The sequence below is a fragment of the Rhipicephalus sanguineus genome, chromosome 9 (assembly GCF_013339695.2).
Source record: "Rhipicephalus sanguineus isolate Rsan-2018 chromosome 9, BIME_Rsan_1.4, whole genome shotgun sequence".
NCBI lineage: Eukaryota > Metazoa > Arthropoda > Arachnida > Ixodida > Ixodidae > Rhipicephalus > Rhipicephalus sanguineus.
This window is the reverse complement of record NC_051184.2, coordinates 121,060,741-121,082,101: the sequence shown is the minus strand read 5'-3', so window position 1 is coordinate 121,082,101 and position 21,361 is coordinate 121,060,741.

Sequence of the window (21,361 nt, the reverse complement as noted above, 5' to 3'; positions counted from 1 at the left end):
ATCCGAAGTTCAGAAGAGGAAGGCACGTCTTGTTCGCTGTAATAGTTACAACTGTGTACGGAGAGGAGACGTTGCGGGCCAGTAGAACACTGGGAGAGGGAGAGACCACGTAATCCCCATCCGGTACACTGGGATATGGTTCAACAGCGACGCAAGTTAGGGCTTGTGGTGGCAGACGAACAGCCTCAGCACACGAAAGTTTCGTCTGAACCACCTCCGACACGTCGGCGGACGCAGGCAAGTCAAGTTGTACAACACCGGCCGAGCAGTCAATGACAGCAGAGTGGTCAGACAAGAAATCGAGTCCGAGGATGACATCATGAGGACAATGAGCGAGAACATGAAACAGAACGGACGTCTGGCGGTCGGAGAACCTCACACGTGCCGTGCACATTCCGAGTACAGCCGGAGTTCCCCCACTAGCGACACGTACAAATAGGGACTCGGGCGGCGTAAGGACCTTATTTAATCGTGCACGGAGATCAGAGCTCATAATAGAAATATGTGCGCCGGTATCAATGAGGGCAGTAACAGGCAGGCCATCCACTTCCACAGCAAGTAGATTCTGGTCCGTAGTGAGGGTCAGCAGAGGGTTTTCAGGTCGGGGGTCGAATGCAGCATCACCTCCGGGAGCTGCATTGCTCAGTTTTCCGAGTATGGACGTCCAGTAGGGCGAGGCGACGAATGGCGACGGGGCTGAGGTGACCGGGAGCGACGATCGTGTGGGGACGGCGAACGGCTGGAGCGTCGGACCGATGTCGTAGGAGCCTCATCGTATGGTCCACCGTCACGAGCGGGAAACTGCAGGGGCCGGTGGTTGTCGTCACGTCGATAGCCAGCAAACGAGCGAGATGGAAAGGTGCGAGAACGACAGTAGCGGGAAATATGTCCTACACCGTGGCAACGAAAGCAGACTCGGCTTGTCGTCCTGCGTTCTCCACTGGGCAGGGTCACGATAGCGGCGCAACATTTCCGGTGCACGAGGAGGCGTTATAGAACTGACACGAGGTTCCGTCAACGAACATACCGGCTGCAGTCCGACATTTGCAAGCTCCTCCCTCACAACCTGCTGGATCAACGAGATCGTTGGTCGAGGATCATCAGATGGCCGCGTCAGGAAAGATGGTGGCGACGCCGCCTCGATTTCTCGGCGCACGATGCGAACTACGCTCTCGTTGGTAGGCGGTTGACCGCATGGCGGCTGAAGGTCCTCGCAGGATGATGTAGCGGCCGTGTTCGGAAGTCGCATGAAATGCTGGGCAATGCGGCGACTCTTCAGCTCTTCGAACCGGCGGCACTCTTTGATGATGTCGTCCACGGTTGAGCAGTCTTTAGACACAAGTAAATTAAAAGCGTCATCCGCAATTCCCTTGAGCAAATGGCTTATTGTCACTCCTCTGACATGTTGGTGTCGACACGACGGCAAAGGGCCAGGACGTCAAGGATGTAGGAGACGTATGATTCGGTGGAAGTTTGTGCCCGACAGGAGAGTTCTTTAGAAGCGGCCCGCTGGCGTCCGACGGCTCTACCAAATAGGTCGCGAAGCTTCTGTTTACAGGCATCCCAACTTGTTAAGTCAGCTTCATGAGCTTGAAACCACGCGCCTGCTGTTCCGCAGAGATAGAAGTCAACATTGGCGAGCATCATTGTAGGGTCCCACCTGTAGACCGCTGCAAACCGCTCGTACTTCGCAATCCAGTCATCGACGTCAACGTGGTCGGTGCCGCAGAAGTTACCGGGATCGCGCGGTTGAGTCAATACGACCGGCTGTACCGGCTGTACCGGTTGTACCGGAGTCGCGGTCGAAGCGGCAGCAGCAGAGTTGCTTTCTGTTGACATATTGAGGCTGTCGAGGACACGTCCGCTGCGGAGTTCCGTCTTGCGTAGTACCCAGCACCACCACCAAAATGTTACGAATATATTTAACTTATTTACAATGTGGAATAGTCCAGCAGTCAAGATGGCGGTTGTGTATTGTTTGTTTGTTTGTTTGTTTGCCCTGAGGAGACTGGCACATACCCACGAGGGGGATTGGCCACACTGACAATTATATATGAAACTTCAAAAAGCAAAAAATAAGCACGAAACGCGATGTAAATAAAAAAGGAAAGAGTTAAGAAGTTAACAAAGCCGCAGGATAACGATTGAAAAAATATATATTTAATAATAAAAAGGAAAAAAAAAAAGTTGGTATCCGTAGTCGGTATCACTAGCAGCGTACTCTTCCTGTTGCCTGAATGAACTTGTGTAGCGCAGTTATAATAGCACTGCGGCTTGCCCCAAGCTGATTCGCTCCAAACGACAACAGGCTAGAAGTAGTAAATTGTAAGCCCAGCCTACCAGTCGGCATTTCCAGAAACATTCTACGGAGTGAGGCGAAACGGCGGCATGATAGAAAAAAGTGATCTATTGTTTCTGGTTCATTGCAAACTGCACATAGATTTGTTAAGGAAAAGCCAGATTTATGCAGGTAATAATTTAATCGGGGAACTCTACAGCGAAAACTTGTGAGAGTCACCTCGCATTGACGTGAAAGACATTTGGTGGTGTTCCATGGGAACTGTAAGTGCTGGTAATCCGACACGTCGTCTGCCTCTTCTTCGCACACCTCCCCACAGTCATAGCTGCAACCCCGCTACAATATTCATGCCATGTATGGCATTATTTACATGCTCTACTCATGGTGCACTCGAGGCCATTTCGCTCCTTTGATATACACCAAAATTGGTATGGCGCGATGTGACTGTATGACGAACATGAATGAGAGGTCTTAACATGCGAATCATGTTATGCATTTCATGTACGGTATGATTTACATGCCACTGTCATGGTGCGCTTCCGCCCATTTTGTTAACGTGATATATACCAAAATTGGTATGGCATGACACGAGTGCGTGATGAACATAAACGACAGGTCATGCATTTATATACCAGAATATGCGTTTCATTGGAATGGTGTACACTAGATTGTGCATGCATGCGTGCATGGCAAACATGCGATACATGGAGGACTAGATGCCATGATATGAATGATTTCATTTGGCTCAAAGACAAACAAGGTGATGTATGCAGCTCTTTGCTGGCTGCTTCGCATTACATCGATTCCCACAGTGCATGGGATCTGCCGAATTTTTTTCGGAGGAATTCCCTGACTCCTGGGTGGCAATCTGCAAAGCATGACAGGACGTATACGCAAAGTTAAAAGTACGTAGATCTTACAAATAAGTTGTCCCTTCAGCAACTGATCATGCTTGCTTGATCTGTGCACCCGTTAACCACAGGTCATAATAATGATGTGGCTCAGCGTATCGAAGCTTCATGGTGTGAGGCGCCAATGTCAGCAGACGCTGGCACTTAAAAAAGTGACCCATTGAGATACACATCCAACTGTGCGCACAATAGACCTCGTTACCTTTATAGAATCCCTGCGACGTGTACATTACTTTTTTAAAGCTTTGCTTACGAACACTTCCGTATGTGGATGTATGCAATTTCACTGCTATATATGAACACACTATCACTGTAGTTGCATGCAATAGTTAGTGTTTAAAATTACCTGATGTAAATGATCGGGCTTTGATGCCACATTCTTCCAACTTTCTCAGGCTTTGCTGCAGGCCCTCCTTCTCCATTGCATTGCTATTAGGCACAGCTTCCGTCTGCATAAGCATACAAATGTTTGTTTGTTACATTCATTGATTTCTATCACAGAAATACTTTTTTAGTTACCTCTCGCACTTGCACCTGTTCACAATGCAGGATGCGGTTCGTCTTGGTCTCAAGGACAGCATACGTCAAGTACTTGGTACTGTGTCCTGGAGAGTCGCAGCGACCATCCCCTGCCAAGTCCAATTCCTTGTCACTACATCTGCCACAAGCTTGGCCTGCTGCTGGTCGTGAAGCTGCATACAAGAATTTCGATGATGTAACTCGAGTTGCCTGAATTGCAGAGTTCTACAAGCATCGCTGCGCATCGCAATGTACAGTCTGTCAGAAAAATATTGGCAGCGGTTTTTAATGCCTGAGTAATATTTAAATTCATGGAATTGACTCTAGTGCCAACGCAACGTATGCTCCATAATAACGTGGTGTCGTTTGCCAATGAATTTGCTTACTTCAATGTTCTTGACTTGTACAGTTTTTTTTTTATAAACATATGAAGAATCCCTATTTTCTGCCCAATGTTGCAGTGCCTATGCAATGCACTTATTAGTCACCCCACAATGGCAGCACTTAGGCATTGGTCATTGCATGCACAGTAAGAGAGCACATTTCAGTATTCATTTTTTGTAGCTGTTACTATTGCATGCCTGTATTTGTTCAGTAGAATTGAAACCTGCCTTATTTATAGCTGGCAGCAGGTACAGCTTCTGGTAGAGGTAGAAACGCTGGGAGCGTATGGCCTGGACACTGATAGACCGCAGCCATCGCAGCGCTGTGGCCACTGGACATCCAGAAAATAGCAGACCGGCTGCCATTAAGATGTTTCCTGCAGGTTTTTGTCCGATAAGAGGCTGGCTCCTCCACATTGCCATGTTCTTGATGTTACTACAAGTGCTCTGACTTGTCACCATTGAGCCAACCACAAACAGCTGCTTCTGCCAGGGCATTTGGCACATAGTGCAGATAGGGGGTAAAAGCTGATGTAAGCAGCTTTCAAAAACAATGAACTCGCGTTCCTTGCAAGGCTGTTCAGCAGGCGGCTGTGCATGGCTTTCGCTTGTACATGTTGACGTTGTGGTTTGCTCCAAGGCTCCACAGCTTGTGGCAGGTGGCAATGTGTCAGTGGCATTGGTGCAGTTGCTGCATATTGAAAGATGTCACTGTTAATATATGCAAGCACACGTTTTGAAACTGAGCGTCACTGAAATATGTGTTTATTAAGGGGTGTGTAAAACCTGCCCTGTTCAGTCACATGTATAGCCTGTAGCAAGCATGTTTATGCCAACAAATAGTGAATATTCAATGAGACTTGAATTTTTTTGACGTCACTAACTCAGCTGCAGCACGTGGCGTGTGCGTTGTGGCCTGGGTCTTCAATCTTATAAAATTTACTACCTCTGATTATGTGTTCTACCACTGCCGTGGCATTGCGTTCTTTGTGGTGTAAATTTCCAGGATGCCGCATTTTTCTGTGCTAGGACATGTGCTTGTCATGTTCTGAAGCAGTCGGACATTTATTTTCTTGAAATGGTCTTCCTGCAGCCATGTGTTAGTATTTCTTCTGCTTCAATGCAGTAGTGTGCTGTAAAAACATCTAAAGTGTAATTGCATTGTGTCGCTGCACGAACGTATAAATGCTGCTTAACCTATCAACTACGCTGCGCCTCATTTCTTCGCAAATTCGCATATGCAAGGAACATATTATATGAGCTATCCAAGTGCAACACTCTGCTATTGCTATTACTGTGAACAAAAAACGATTCAGTACAACATACGTAGTGCTCGTGCTGTTAAGGGATTCTGTTGAAGGCCTGTAGCTGGAGTCGAGCGACCCTACATCGTCGCACTCCATTTCCGCTGCCTCGTCAGCGTCTAGAAATGATGCCTGTTGCGGACGATTGCGGCCGCGCGGCAACAAGCAGGAGGACAAAGAGAAGAAAGAAGACGTAGACACGAGCAGTAGAATAAAGGAGATAGAATGCTTGGTCTAGAGCTCGGGTATTAATTACGGGACATTCTTTCTGGTGCCGAAAACCCCCCGGTCATCGCCCTTCCAAGACTTCTAGCTTCCATGGCATCGTTGAACGGCTCCGCAAGAACCGTGGCGTCGTCAGGGCCAGCGTCGCACGTACAATTACGCTCCTGACCGACGAACTTCACGCCACGGCTCCCGATGCCGCTCAAGTTGATTCGCACGTTACAAACCTGACTCAGAAGAACGTCGAGCTCGGCAACCTCAACAAGCAAATCCTCGACGCCACGGGCGATGACGGTTATGACGAAGAGCTCGCGGCCGCGGAAGACTACGACCGGAAGGTGTCCTATGCCGTGTCTCGAGCGCGCTTCTTCCTGCGCGAACACGCCAACACAGCGACGGCAACGAGGCCTTCAAGGTCCGAGGCTACGTTACCAAACGCCGACGTCGCTGGGGCCGGCAGCTCAGCGCATACCGAGGTCACTGACGCTGCACCTCGTGTAACACAGGGGACACCCGGCCCATCAACCGTGCCGCGTCATCGCACAGTGGTCCTGCCGAAACTTCAGATACCTACATTTATCGGCGCACTTCACGACTGGCAGACCTTCTGGGACCACCTCAGTGCCACGATCCACCGTAATGACGACGTTCTGCCGATTAAGAAATTTAATTACCTCCTCTCGTATTTGAGTGGCGCCACGAAGAGAGCCATCGAAGGCATTAGACTCACTGAGGACAATTATGCGATCGCCATCAGGACCTTGACGGAGCGATTTGGTCGACGCGACTTGCTCATCAACGAACACATTGACCACCTGCTCGCCCTACCACCAGTCAAGTCTTCGGCAGATGTCGACGAACTTCGCCTACTCTACGACAAGGTACAATTTCGCGTCTCGGCACTGACCGGTTTGGGCGTCTCACCCGACCAGTACAACGTGGTCCTCAACCGCGTCCTAATGAGGTGCCTGCCTGACGAACTCGCGATCCTCTACCGGCAGAAGTCCAAAGAAGCCGCGCAGGATGCCTCCGGTATAGCGACCCCCGAAGAAAGAGCTCGTCAGGTTGCAGAAATGTTAAGCTTCCTGCGCATACAAATTGAGGTTCGAGAGGAAGGCAGGCCAGGACGAACGCCGTCTGCTTTCTCACGGTTCCTGCCCGAAGATGTCGAACCTCCGTCAGCACCGATGGGACATTTGCCTACAGCGTCCGCACTTGCCGCCGAATCGGTTCCAATTACGGAAGAGGTATGCCGCTTATGCAGCAGTTGTCAGCACACCATCGCGGACTGCAACGTTCAACTCTCAGCTGAGGAAAAACGGGCTCGGTTGCGCACCGATCGTTGCTGCTACCGTTGCGGCTGACAAAACCACATCGCGCGTTTTTGCCGACGTGCACGCAGCATCATCTGTAGTAAGTGCAACCGACGACATCTCACTATCCTCTGTGAATTGTTCGCGCCGGCAGCCCCATCTCGTGCAAACACAACGACAGTGATCCAAGACGAGCCTCGCATCGCCGGGCGAGGCACGAACACGCCGTCAGTGACATCGGCCCCAAGCGCCCTGAGCGGAATCAACGCCGTTTTTCTCCAAACAGGACGAGTCTGGATCGAGTGCGGGTCCCAAAAGCGTCTGGTGCGCATTCTTCTTGACAGCGGTAGCCAGCGCACATTCATCCGAGCAGATGTCTCAAAGGACCTCAGATGCCCGGTTATCGGAACCGAAGAACTTTCCTTGGTGACGTTCGGCCACTCGAAGCCCCGCGAAGTAATGCGCAGTCGACGGGTAGCTTTGACTTTACGAGGCCAACGTAGGGACATAGCGGTAACCGTGGAGGCCTTGGAGGTCCCCGAAGTGTGTGCAGTTACAAGCTCGCCGCTCAGCACTGATATTTTGCAGCTTTTGTGCGACAAGAACTATGATGCCGCAGACAACTTTCATCCCGACACATGGCACCTACAGGAAGTAAGCGCATTACTTGGTTCCGACGTCTACTGGAAGGTCGCGACTGGAAGGGTTGATCATTTAACCAGCAACCTGACGGCCGTGGAAACCAAGTTCGGCTGGACCGTTCAGCGCACCACGGAACGCGAAAGAAGTTCAGTATTTCCGCGGTGCGACCGCGGCGGCCCACCGTCACAACGCCGGCATTTCTTCAGAGGCTGCGCCCTTCAGACGGCAAGACCACCAAGGTATCCTCGCGTTCTTCAAGGAGGAAGCGGTGGTGGTTTCGACGGAGCTCGGGGTCCTCGCAGAGGCTTCGGAGCCCGGCCGCCCTTCCACCGCAACGACACGTCTTCGCGGGACTACGACCACACGCGGTATGGCGATTGTCGAGACGACGCCGTCGATGGACCTCATTCTCTGCCGGATCGCACCCAACAGGGCAGATCTCAGTGGAGACAGCGTGGCCGGTCGGTCACACCGTCGACGCATCCGGGCGCCTGGAAAGAGAACTGGAGGACGCGCACGTCTCAAGGCGCACGCGATTCTAACGACCGCAGAGGCTGCTGGGAGTCGCGAAGTTTCTACTCCAGGTCTGGCTCGAGCGACAGCGAGACCGATCGAGGAAGAAGACACCCTACGGGATATTGGGGCAGGTAGACGATGATGGCGACGTCGTCCAGGAGGGCGCGTTCACGGAACGTCGCAGCGGAGAATTCGCACCGCGTCGCCGTCAGAATCGCTAGCGAGTCTAGGGAGCTGACGCGTAGCGCCAAGCGGCAACGCGAATCGCATCGCAAGCGAGATTAGAGTGTCCGCGCGAAGAAGACTGCCGCTCAAAGAGACCAGGGGACCAGCAGCCACTGGGAGCTGGTTCCCATGACGACCAGACGAATGAGGTTTCGGTTAAGACCAGCGTTCGCAAACTCACGGATAGCGTGGAACCCGCTGCTGTCGTCACCTCGAAGGCTACAACTCTTGGAGCGCAAGCTAAGGGGCAAAAGATGCACGCTGCACGCAGGTCTAAATGCCCAAGACACACCGTAAAACGACCCGTTCAAAGGTTATACATTCTGGAGGCAAGTCAGCGAGATTCAACTGCTTCGTGATCGCCTTGGCCCCTTGGGAGTATGTTGCGGACGATTGCGGCCGCGCGGCAACAAGCAGGAGGACAAAGAGAAGAAAGAAGACGTAGACACGAGCAGTGGAATAAAGGAGATAGAATGCTTGGTCTAGGGCTCGTGTATTATTTACGGGACAATGCCCTCTGCATTGGCGTTGAAGCTTCAGCCCGAAGTCCCCAGGACAAAGCAGGAGGATCACAGGATCGTTCAAGTGTTGCTGGTGGCAACGATATGTCGCAGCTGTCAGTCTGCATGCCTCTTGAGATCTGCAGTCGAGCATGAGTGTCCATCTGCGTGGCTGCAATAATGTAGGGCATTATCACAAAAACAGCACCTCTCCCTTATCGGAACTCGAGCTCTTAAAAACACACGCACATTTACTTTTCCCATATTTGAACTGCTTGCTCAATTTCATCTTCTCTCCTCAAAGAAGTGTTTCTTCTATTTAGTCACAAAGCGCAAGGAGGCTGCCTAGCAGAAACAGTGACACTATATTTTGTGAAAGTAGGAAAAAAGAGCAATTTTACCCATATTGTGCCTTCATTTTCACAATGTAACGGTCAAAATAAGTATATCGCCTGTACATCATCGTGTACTATGCCTTGTTGGTGTAAATCAACAGGCACTTTTAAATGAGTAATTTTTGTTTTAAGCGAGAAAACAATATTCGTAATGAACAACTTCGCGGTTGTGCATAATTTGCGTTTGCCTCACATTAACCACGTGGCATGTCGGCGCAGTATTGTGGCGGTAACCGCTTCGCAGCTAATAGTGCAAGTCATGCAACTGCTTGTCACTCATGTACGTTTTACTGCTGTGTACAGAGTCGAAACGTGCATAATTACAACACATTTCGACCCCTACACTTTCGTTGGGGTGGTGGCTAATTCTCATTAATGTTATATATTACTGGCTACCCACTGTCAGCGTGGCAGCCACTGCTCACCTGCATTTCTTCCAGAAATCCGCTGCTGTGTTGTCTGGGTAGCAGTCGTGCGCGGGATGGTCGGCGTTTGCGTGCCATTCTCGGATGTCGTACAACGTCTGTAATCTTCCTGTGTCGCCTGAGTGCACGCTGTGGACAACAGCGTTGCTCTCCTACATCTGCATCCCTCGCCCTGCAAACACGCCGGCACCGCTGAAATCAGACACTGCATTCAGATGTCACGTCTGTCTTACAGTTTTTGATGCTTCTGAAACATTGCTGCATGCGTGGGTCACATCGGGCAAATGCCGCAAGTAAAACCGAAACTAACTGTTAATGCGCTCATGTCTGCTTTGTTGAGACATTGCTGCAGTCTGTACACAACGAAAGAAGGTGGAAGTATTTTTGCAATATTTTTTTGCACATACGCATTGCAGAAAATCCCGAAAGAAAATGTGCAGATTTGAATAATCGCTATTTTGGGTGCATCAGCTCGCCTTTTGTAACTCACATGCGTCGCGGCTAAAATAACTCGCTATAATCTATGTGCGGTGAAGTACAACTTTGGTTCATTAAACATATTTAATCCTGCCCCATTTAAAAATGAAAGAAAATATTCAAAACAACAATGTGCGCGCGAAACACATGATAGAGCCGTAGCAAATATTACTCGGTTAGTTTACTTTCTAAACAACAGAAACAGGCGGTACTTGAAGTGTGGTACATGCACGGCAGAACACTTTCATACTGAGTGACTGCGCATTTCTTTGCTTCTGCCCGATTTCGCAAATGCGACATTAAAAAGACACTGGGCGCACTACGCACGCCAAACTGCCAAGTGAATGATACTCAGTTGTGCGATTCAACGGCGGGCGTGCGTTACTAATTGAGCACAAAACTTTGGCACTTACCACCTCGTTGGGAAAGAAGAGCGTTGGTAGTGCTCCTGGGCGCAGCATATGCCTCAGCACATTGTTCAATCCATCAATTCGCGGATCGTGGTTATAATCCTCCGGCTTGAAGTGCCGATCACAAACAAACGCATGCTTTTTCGTCGCCGGAAGGCCAATGCATTGCAGCCAGGCAAGGCGCTGCGCTTCATCTTTCGGCAAACAATGTCGAAATCGCCCTCGCCGATCATCAGGCTTGCAACCTATTACGGAGCACGAAAGCTGCGACATTTCACTGGCACGAGAGTGGCGGTATTATGAGACAGTGCCGTTTACTTGGACGTACTTGGACGCGGTAGAATAAAAGAGCATAATGGGTGGTCGAACGCGCCAGAACATTACATTCGTTTCCCGGGCTGGCGTCTGCTCGATGCGCTAACCGCGGGGACACGAACGCATGGGAAACGGAGGCACATTAGCCCCGCATCTCGCTGCAATTCACGAAAAAGAAATGAACAAGACGCACACATTCCTTTTGTGTGTCTCATTATTTCTCTCAAGTTTTATTAATCTATTCAAGCAACAAATTACACAAACTACACATGTGTCAAATAATTATCGCAGTGGCGACGTCAGAGCACGGCCGTCTACGTAGAGGAGCGACGTCACAGCCTTACCATCTACGTAGGGCCATTTTCTCATGTACGTCATCCCCTCATTCTCTAAAGCGCACGCCCACGAGAGCAAGGGCAAGCAGCGTTCACCTTGAAATTTGACCGGTTTCCGCGGCGCATAGCGTTGCAAATTTTGGCAGACGTGAATGTGAACGCCCGGTGTATGCATTACGCTCGTTAGCTCAAAATTGTCAAACCTGGTGAGGGGCCCTTTAAAGAACCCCAGGTGGTCGAAATTTCCGGAGTCCTCCACTACGGCGTTTCTAAAAATAATATCGTTGTTTTGGGACGTAAAACCCCAACAATTGTTATATTAGGTCGAATGCCTTAGATGCCACTTTGAACACGAAAATTGACTGGTGTCCCGCATGGCGTTCCCCGTCGGCGGTGTCGGAACGAGTGATGCAAAAAATCACAATCACGTGATGACATCATTCAAAATCATTGATGACATTCAATGAAGCCATCACGATAAGGGGAAGATGGCGGTGAAGCAGCGCCTTGACTGTCAAAAAACTATTTACTGTCTCTTACCAAGTTCTGTCTCGCGCTTTCAGAATATTACACTCATGACGAGGTAGTGGTCCCAACAGAATTTTTTCTGAAACTTGTTGCTTCGTAGATTTCAACAAGATTGAGGCCATAGAATTTCTTTGCGTGATATATCGCAGGCAGACGCACAAGAGGTGTTCAGTATTCTCGGAAGTGCCACATACCTCGCAATTCGCACTCTCTGCACAGTCGATAAGGTGTAGGTAACAAGTGAACGCCACATGTAGTCATAATCTGCGCAGTGAGCTTGTATTATACATTCTCATGGTACGCGGTATTCGAACGTGCATGTCTGGGTCGAGTTCTTGAATACAGCGGTGACGACGACTTGGTAAAGGCCAATATGCTGCAGTAGTTTCTCGGAGGAGTGTATGCACAACGGTGTTAGTATCCGGTCGTGAAAATGAAATGTACAGCGGCGCTATCGTGAGCCATATTTGCCTTCGCATCGGCTTACTCGTTTCCTTGTAGGCCGCAGTGTCCTGGGATCCACTGATACCTTACACGATGGCCAGTTTTCAGGGCTACATCGCGTGGTTCGGCCACTTCTTGATCAAGAAAATAATACGGTGCTCATATAAGCGCCGAATCTGTTACCTGAAGCGCCGGTTTAGTCACAATATATGAACCAGTTGCGAGGAGGCTGCGTCGATATATAACAAATTACCTAGCGGATGGCCTCAACCTCTGCCACCGTCGATGTTTTTCGGTTGTTCTAGACGAAGCGTTCGCTTGTTTTCAAACTTGGTATGACGAACGCCGCCGTTGAAACAGTAACGCAGACCCGTCAGTAAGCACATACTTGGTCAACGTTGAAGCGTCGCACACGAGAAAAGATTGCCTCCAGTGCGGCGCCTTGTGATCCTGCTGTAGAGTTCTCGGTCAGTTGCCATGCAACCGTAGAAAAGCCCGAGAAAGAAAGAAAAATCGATTGCCAAATAGTTTTTTAAACAGCGGAGCTGCTTTGGCGTGCAAAATTCCATTGTCATCCTGCATTCACAGGTTTAGCGAAGAGAAGCCACGTTAAGACAGGTGTAGCCATATCTATCTGTGCCAAGGCACGCAGAGCAACGAAAGCATGGTAAGAATAGCAAAGAAGTGGGAAAGGGAAGTTAGGGTTGAGGATGACTGAGTTAAGGGTGAACAGCAGAAGGGAAAGGAGGAGATAAGAGGCTAAACGATAGCATAGCCATGTACAGTATAGCATGGCAAGGGGTGCGAAAGAGAAGTGGCGGTAGGAAGAATGATGTGAGAGTAAAGATCAGGGAAAGGAGAAGATAGGGGGTAAGGCATAGCACAGACATGCATAGTACACTATAGAAAGGGGGCTAAAAGAGAAGAGCAGGCGAGGAAGAGTGGTGTGAGGATGAAACGGAGGCCAATGTGGAGGGAAGAAAGTAAAGCATAGGGTACCTTGTATAATATATTATAGCAAGTGGGCGGAAAAGGGAAGTGCGGGTGACGAGGACGAAAGGAGGAGGGAAGAAAGTAAAGCATAGGATAACCTTGTATATTGTCACGTGGTCGTGACGTGGACGAAGGCAGAAGTGAGCAGGATAAGAAAGAGTGTTTCTTGGCGCAAGTTCGCCAAGAAACGAAATAGTCACTTTACAAGCGGTGCACAACGAGCACGGAGTGCGGCGAAAAAAGCGGCGTCCGTCGGTCAACTGACAAGCGGTCAAGTGCGTCGGCTTTTGTACAGGCGCTATCGAACTTTCCAGCTTTCCAAAGTAACTTTCCAAAGAACTTTCCAAAGTAAACTAAGAAAACAAGCAAACATTAAAGACCTCAGGTGCGTTAACGAGCATAGTACGGTTTAAGGCGTACCACATGCATGACCTCGGGCCGAGGTCGGCGCCCCTGAGAGTTCATTGTGCCGTCGGGGAACACCTCGTAGTCGAGTGCGCCGAGACGTCAAAGTACCCGGTGTCTCAATAGACGTCAGACTCTGCCCAGGCGGCGCTGCGAAAAACACCGCCACCAGCGCCCTCATCGTAGCCCTGGCACTAACTGGGTAGTGCAAAGAGAGCCACCCGCAAGCGAATGTGCATAGGCCGCAATATAACCGTCCTCTTTCGTTGGTGTCGAGGCGCGGTTTCCTGAAAATCAAGGACCTGGAAAGCTTCTTCAGCCAATCCACGCTTCAGAAACAAAGGAAGCTGATCAAAGCGAACTGCGACTCGCAAGTACAAGCGAGCATCACACGACACCGAGTTCGAGGCAAGCCCTCCGACATCCGTTCTCTAGAGCCTAAATGCGTTAAAATCGGGTATATACGTATGCCACAGCGATAAAGTACCTACATACACGATCAATTTACTTAGCTATGCATCTTACGATCAGTGGTGCAAAACTCGGTTATCAGGGGCGAATGGCTCCGGCGATTTTCGCTTTTTCAGTTGCATTCTCCCTTAATTCATCTCTCGCTTCCTGTGCATTGGAGTGTTTTATTACGCATCCTCAAATGGTCTCTTGATGGTCGTCTTCCGTTTGTATGTACTGCAAATGGGGATACGTGCGTGTCCACTTTCGCGGGGTACAACCAAAGGCAAAACCGTGACCTCCGAGATAGCTACAGCAACCGCGGAGGACACGGGCGAAACAAACCTGAAGGGGGTCACGACCAGCATTCTGCGATTTATTTGTATGACGCACGTGGCGTTAGCTAATTTGAACCAGAACTCTGAGCCTTCAAAACGTACGTACGTCCGCGATGCTGTGTTGTGACGACCAACTCGTCGCGGTGTGCGTATCACGCGTCTCCAGTCTGCCTCTAGCTGCTCACTTCGTGTTACACGACAAGCACCGCGGTCAGAGCCTCTGCTGAGCTTCATAGTCAAGGTTACCACGGTTTTGCATCAGGGCTACGCAAAACAACAGCAGAGCCACACATTCATGCCACCGGCTGTGGAGAACGCGGGTACTTCGCTTACCCAACACGCTCGCAATGGCCCGTATCCAGCGCTATGGAAATCGGTAAACTGAACGTTGTTATTCAGTCTTTTACGTCCGTGGCCATTCACAACGCAACAGTGCGTCTTTTGCGGAGCTTCTTCGTAGCGTGCGGAGGGCTCTCGTCTGCTGCTGTTTTCGCCGTCGTTCAGGCGAGTGATCCAGCAAGCACTTCACGACGGCTCGGTGGCGCGTCCGACTAGAGGAGAGCAATTCACAGCTCTCGTTCCGAGTGCTAAATGCGCAAACACACGCGATATTAAGCTCAATTGTTGTTTCGCACTCGCTAGTTGCACCTGGTCCCATAGCAAACTGTGCGAGAGAGTCGGTCTATGCACTACTCAATACTTCTCCGACAGGTGGCGCCACACATCTTGGAAACTCCAGAGTCTGACGTCTATATGTGCTGCGCGGACGCGAAACCGCAACCAAAAACGACGATAGTGTGCCGTGCGGTGCCGACGAGGAAGACAACGGCAGCTGGTGAGGCGCGGCCTCGAGGGTGCGTGACCCATGCCTTCGGCAATGCGCGAGGTTCGTCGTTCGAGGCAGGTCTACCTCGCCGGCCGTCTGGTTCATATCTACGACCCCGGCCACGTCGCGACACTCCCACCAACTGAATGGACCGCTCAGGCTACGCCAGATGACCGGTCTAGAAGAGCTGGGGCCGGGTTCCTGAACCTGCCCCTGCCCCGCTGTTCCAGGAGGGCTGACGTGGGCTTCCGAAATGTACCGCTGGTGCTCAAGGGCACCACTCCCTGCCGCCGGAACCCTCGTGCCGTCGGTTCCAGTTCGTCGATGGTGGCGCAGGACCACCGGAGTTCGACGCGCCGACCCCGCGGTTCCTGACTTCGTCACTGCAGGTGACGGCGCTGCAACCACGTCGTCTTCGCCACTGAAAGGTGCAGACGGGGCATCAACGACGGCCCAGGCGACTACCCCGATGACCTGAACTGTAGGCCGGACGTTCTGTTTATTCCTTTAGTTAGTCCGCGTGTAGTTTGTTAGAAATTTTCGTAATGTTTGTTGTCAATGCGTGAAGCGTGCAATAGAAGTAGGACGTGTTTTTGTGCGCTGGCGTACTGTCTGGTTCTTTATGGAGCGGTCCTGCCCCAATAACATCACAAACTGGCGAGCCTGCCAGGATCCGCTCGTTAAACCAGAGAAAGAATACAGTTTCGCTCGAGACAGACACACGTTCAGACTGCACCATGGACTTGGAATAACTCGCCGCTACAGGGGTCCAACTAGGGTTCTCGGGTGGAGAGCTTAACAAGTGGATTGAGGCCAAACAGGCTAAGCTAAGGGATGAGAGAGCTGCAGAACGAGAGGCAGTCAAAGAAGCTGACGAGAGGCAGCGTGAAATTCTGCAGCTAAAGCTAAAGCTTCATGAAGGAGCTCAGAATATGCCCGTATCAGCGAATGACGCTTTGACTGCGCCGACCACCTCCTCGCCTCTCAACCCGCAGAAGTTACTGCCTTTATTTGACGAGAAACGCGATGATTTGCACGCGTATCTGCAGCGATGCGAGCGCGTAGCCACAGGACAGGATCGGCCGCAAGAAAAATGGAGTCTCGCTTTGAGCATGTGCCTAACGGGTGACGCGTTACCCGTGATAGGCCACATGACTGCCGCTGATTCGCTTGACTACCAAAAAGTAAAGAAAGCTCTACTGCAGAGATTTCAGTTCACGGCTCAAGGCTACCAAGAAAAGTTTAGGAAAGCACAAGCACCAGATGGTGAAACTGGAAGACATTTAGCAGCAAGAATTTCCAGCTATTTCGACCATTGGATAGACATGGCAAACGTATCCAAAACCTACGAAGATCTAAGGGATCACGTAATCTCTGAGCAATTCTTGCGTTGTTGCCATCCAAAGCTGTTTGTTTTCTTGAAGGAGCGACAGTGCAAGTCACTAGATGAGCTCGCTAATTTTGCGGATCGCTTTCTTCAGGCGCAGAATTTGACTAATCTAGGAAAAGGTCCTGACCCCGCTAAAGAGTCCGGTGGAAAGCCTACCAAAGCGTCGCGGAAACCACACCTCAAGTTCACCCTTTGTCATCGTTTCGGACATTTGGCTCCTGACTGCCGCAGTCCACCTAAGCAGATGATAAAGTGCAAGTTGTGCGGTAAAACGGGACATGTAACATAAACCTGCCGAAACCAGCATGGTGACAACAAAGCAAGTTCGTCGTGCGCATTTACCGAATCTGAATCTCCCGGGCTGGTCCTAGAAAAGCATCCAAACGCCCAGGAGGGAAGATTCCTTGTTCAAATCGCCACGACGACGAGAACTTGGAGAGTGCAGTACGTTTCCTGGTCGACGGGATTTCAGTGGTCGAAGGTCTACTGCTAGGAAGAGAGGTTCAAGTTCTACGCGATACGGTGTGCAACACGGCAATCGTCCGACGGGAGCTCGTTCCTGATGTGTGCCTGAGAGGCAAGAAAATCAGCGTCGTTCTCCTAGACAGGTCACTAGCCATCTCCCGGAAGCTGTTGTACAAGTAAACACGCCGTACTTCTCAGGGATGCTGAAAGTGGCTGGTATGGATCAACCCCTCTATGACCTTGTGCTGGGAAATCTTCCAGGCGTCAGAGGACCGTATGATCCAGATTATGACTGGAAGCAGGCGGCTCGTACCAAGGTAGATGAGTTACCGGAGCAAGCACACCCGACCAAGTAGCCTGTCACCCCAACATCTGTTTCTTCAAGCGTGGCAAAAGCGAAAGCCAAACAACAAGGCCAAGAAAACATCAAGCCTTTGTACGTGTCAACAATTTTCTTACCTGACGTTACCAGAGCACAACTCGTCGAGGAGCAGCGAAAGGACCCGACACTAAAAGGTTGTCTTTGCTAAAGTGAATAAAGAGTTCCTATCAAGAAAGGGTCACAGTTACGAGTTCATTGAAGATAAAGGATTGCTTTATCGACGCTACCGCCATGCCACTAGCAGAACGTTTAAACAGATGGTCACGCCGAAAGCCTTTCGGGTAGGCATTCTGGACATTGCTCATGCAAGCATCATGGCAGGACACCAAGGCATCAAAAGAACTACTGATCGTGTCCTAGAAGAATTTTATTGGCTTTATTTGAATGGAGACGTAAAGCGCTTTGTCAAGTCTTGTGACAGGTGCCACAGAACTACCCCTAAAGGATAAGTTGGAGTCGCACCACTTGGCAACATGCCTCTTATCCGGGCACCTTTCGAAATGGTCGCGGTTGATTTAATCGGCCGATGTTCACCAAGATCGGACCGTGGAAACCGATATGCTCTAACACTAGTCGATTCTGCGACTCGTCACGCTGACGCTGCAGCATTGCCCGCAATAGATGCAGTTCACGTTGCGAAGGCACTCATAGAGATTTTTTTCCCACATCGGCTTGCCAAAGGAAATGGTAAACGACCAAGGGGCAAGGTTTGCCTCAGACTTAATGAAAGAGGTTAGCAGGCTTCCGTGAAGATGCTAAAGACGACCCCATATCATGCGATCTCAAACGGTCTCGTGGAGAAGTATAATGGCACCATTAAGACAATGCTAATGAGAATGTGCCAAGAGAGACCACCATCTTGAGACAGGTACCTTGCTCCACTGCTCTTTGCATATAGGGAAGTCCCACAGGCAACCTTGGGTTCTCTGCGTTTCAACTCATTTACGGTCGCCACGTCCGAGGACCGCTAACCGTGCTGAGAGAACTGTGGAAAAATGAGGGGCTAGACGCAGAAACGCGGACGACTTACACCAACGTCTTTGATTTGCGCAATCGTTTAGAGGAGAATTGCAAGATAGCCCATGAACAGCTGGAGAACGCTCGTGCGAAGCAAAAAACCTATTACGATAGGAATAGTCACCCTATAAAATTATGCCCAGGCAATAAGGTTTTAATTCTGCTGCCGACTGACACCTCAAGCTGTTAATGCAGTGGAAGGGGCCGTTCCAGGTCATCGAACGGAAAAATGATTTTGACTACGTCATCGATGTGTCTGGGAAGAACAAGATTTTTCATATAAACATGCTCAAAAAATAGGACGAGCGCAAAGTTACGGAACCGCAACAGGTGTTAGTTGCTGCAGAGCTCTAGGAAACTCTCCCAAGAAGATGAAGTCAGACAAATGCCCATATTGAGCTTGTATCGCACGCAGTTCAGCACGGATGTCAAGCTATCACCACGCCTCACTGCTGAACAAGTTCAGAATGTACAAACACTTTTTCATGAGTATGCCGACATTTTTTCTGACTTACCAGGGAAAACGGCACTCGTGGAGTGTTCGCTACGTCTGACATCCGATAAGCCTGTGCACGTTCCGTAGTACCCCATCCCTCTTGCCTTGCAAGAAAGCGTAGAAAAGGAAGTGTAAGAGATGCTGAAACTCGGTATTATTGAGCGGTCTCAGTCACCGTACCACGCTCCCATTGTCGTTGTCGAAAAACCGGACAACACGATTAGGTTGTGCATAGACTTCAGGGAATTGATCAAGATTGTGGTCCCCGACTGCGAGCCAATACACCGCATCGATGTAGTTCTTGCACTTGTTGGACAAAAGCAGTATTTCTCCAAATTTGATTTCACGAAAGGGTACTGGCAGGTACCGATGGATCCCAAGAGTCGTGAAAATACTGCTTTCTCCAGTATGTCTGGACTCTGTCACATTCTATACATGTCTTTTGGCATTTAAACGGCGCCAGCAGTATTCGCGCGCCTTATGAGATCAGTACTGGGTGATGTCGACAACGTTCACCATTATTTAGACGATGTCATCATTGCGACCGATACTTGGCAAGAGCACATCGACACCCTCAGAGAAGTTTTTGAATGAACTAACCAAGCTCAGCTCACCATTAAACCAAATAAATGTGAAATAGGAGAGCGGAGCGTTTCATTCTTGGGACATCGAATCGGGGAGACTACAGTTGAACCGCTTCTTAGAACGCTCGACAAGATCCTTGCAGCAAAACGACCTATAGCCAAGAAAGCAGGGCAGTCGTTTCTTGGTTTGACCGGCTATTACAAGAAGTTTATACGTAACTACGCCGAACTGACGAAGCCGCTGACGGACCTTACAAGAAAGGGACAAAGCTACGCTGTTTCATGGGGCGCAATTCAAGATGAAGCGTTTACGGCACTCAAGAAAAAGCTCGCTGATGCTCCCATCCTCCATACTCCCGACCTCTCGAAGGAGTTCGTTCTTCGCACGGATGCCTCCAATACAAGCCTGTGTGCAGTATTGATCCAGATGGGAAAGGACCAGGTGCTATACCCAGTTGCTTACGCAAGCCGTAATTTATTGCCGCGAGAAACCCGTTATTCAGCAATGAGCCCGCGTGGGATGCTCGAACAAGAGTTCAGGACGAGAAACAGCAACAGCAACTACAGTGAATTCATGGTGTGCTCCACTTGCAAAACGTGTTAACATCGTCAAGGTGCCCGTGATGAACGGAACTTTAAGTCGACCCATGCGCTGCTTCGCATTAGTGTGCCTCGATGTGTGCGCCCCCCTTAGGGTGTTGCCATTCTTTGAAGGGGCTGATGCCGCCACGACGCCATTTTTTGCCCCGCGTCTCGTGCCTCTCAGCGCAGCTGCCTTAGAGGGGTGAGACGCCGGTAAGAAGCTGTGGGCTAAAATATGGCAGCCGCGCCGCAGTAGACGCCGCAGATGTCCTCACCCTAACGCGGACAAAACGCGCATCACGGCACCCTACTTCGCATCCCCACAAGGTTCCCTTTAGTGGGAGATGGTGTAATTACTTCTTTAGGAAGGTTGCACTCGATTTACAGCACTGCGTGCTCTACTGTGGGTGTGCAGTAAGCTGTCCCGTGTATGTTGGGGAACAGGGTTTCCAAGCCGAACTTCTAAATGAAGCCACATGAATAAGAGTGACAACCTTGTGTTCTTCAGTTACAGCGGTAGCTATGGCGCAAGTTGCTTTCATAGATGTTTTTCTGAAATTATGTGCGTAATATGAAAGAACTCTAAACTATATCATGGAACCCAGCTATTTTCCGCATGAAACGAAATACTCTAAGCAATATTCCAGATTGTTATAGGCAGGCGCAGCTACAATGATGGGACTACCACCGCAAACACTGTCCGCTTTCGCCCGTGAGCTGTTCCTTACTCAGAGCAGTTGGCGTAAAGAACGGCAGGTGGGGTTTATGTGGAGAACAAGGAAGACTGCGCTGAGGAGCCACTCACCTTGTGTTCTTCCTGTGAGGCTTAGCCCACATATTGCAATCTTTATTCGGGGTCATTCTATGCTGAAGGCGAGAGGGAAGGTTTTAAATAGAAAATAACATAAGGAACCCTTAACCTACCGCTATATTACGAGGAAGCGAAGATTGCTGAATGCGTGCCTGATTTAGTGATATTCTTTTCTTTCTTTCTTTCTTTCTTTCTTTCTTTCTTTCTTTCTTTCTTTCTTTCTTTCTTTCTTTCTTTCTTTCTTTCTTTCTTTCTTTCTTTCTTTCTTCCTTTCTTTCTTTCTTTCTTTGTTTCTTTCTTTGCCATTGCGCAATGTTTCCTCCTAACGTAAGCGTTCAGTTTTATTATAGGTAGCCGCCGTCCCCGGAACGCCGTATTGGAGTCAATCAGCTTGGCGTCTATCATGTTCTGTTAAAGGTTCGTCAGCCTCTAGAACGGCCCAACGAAAGGACCATC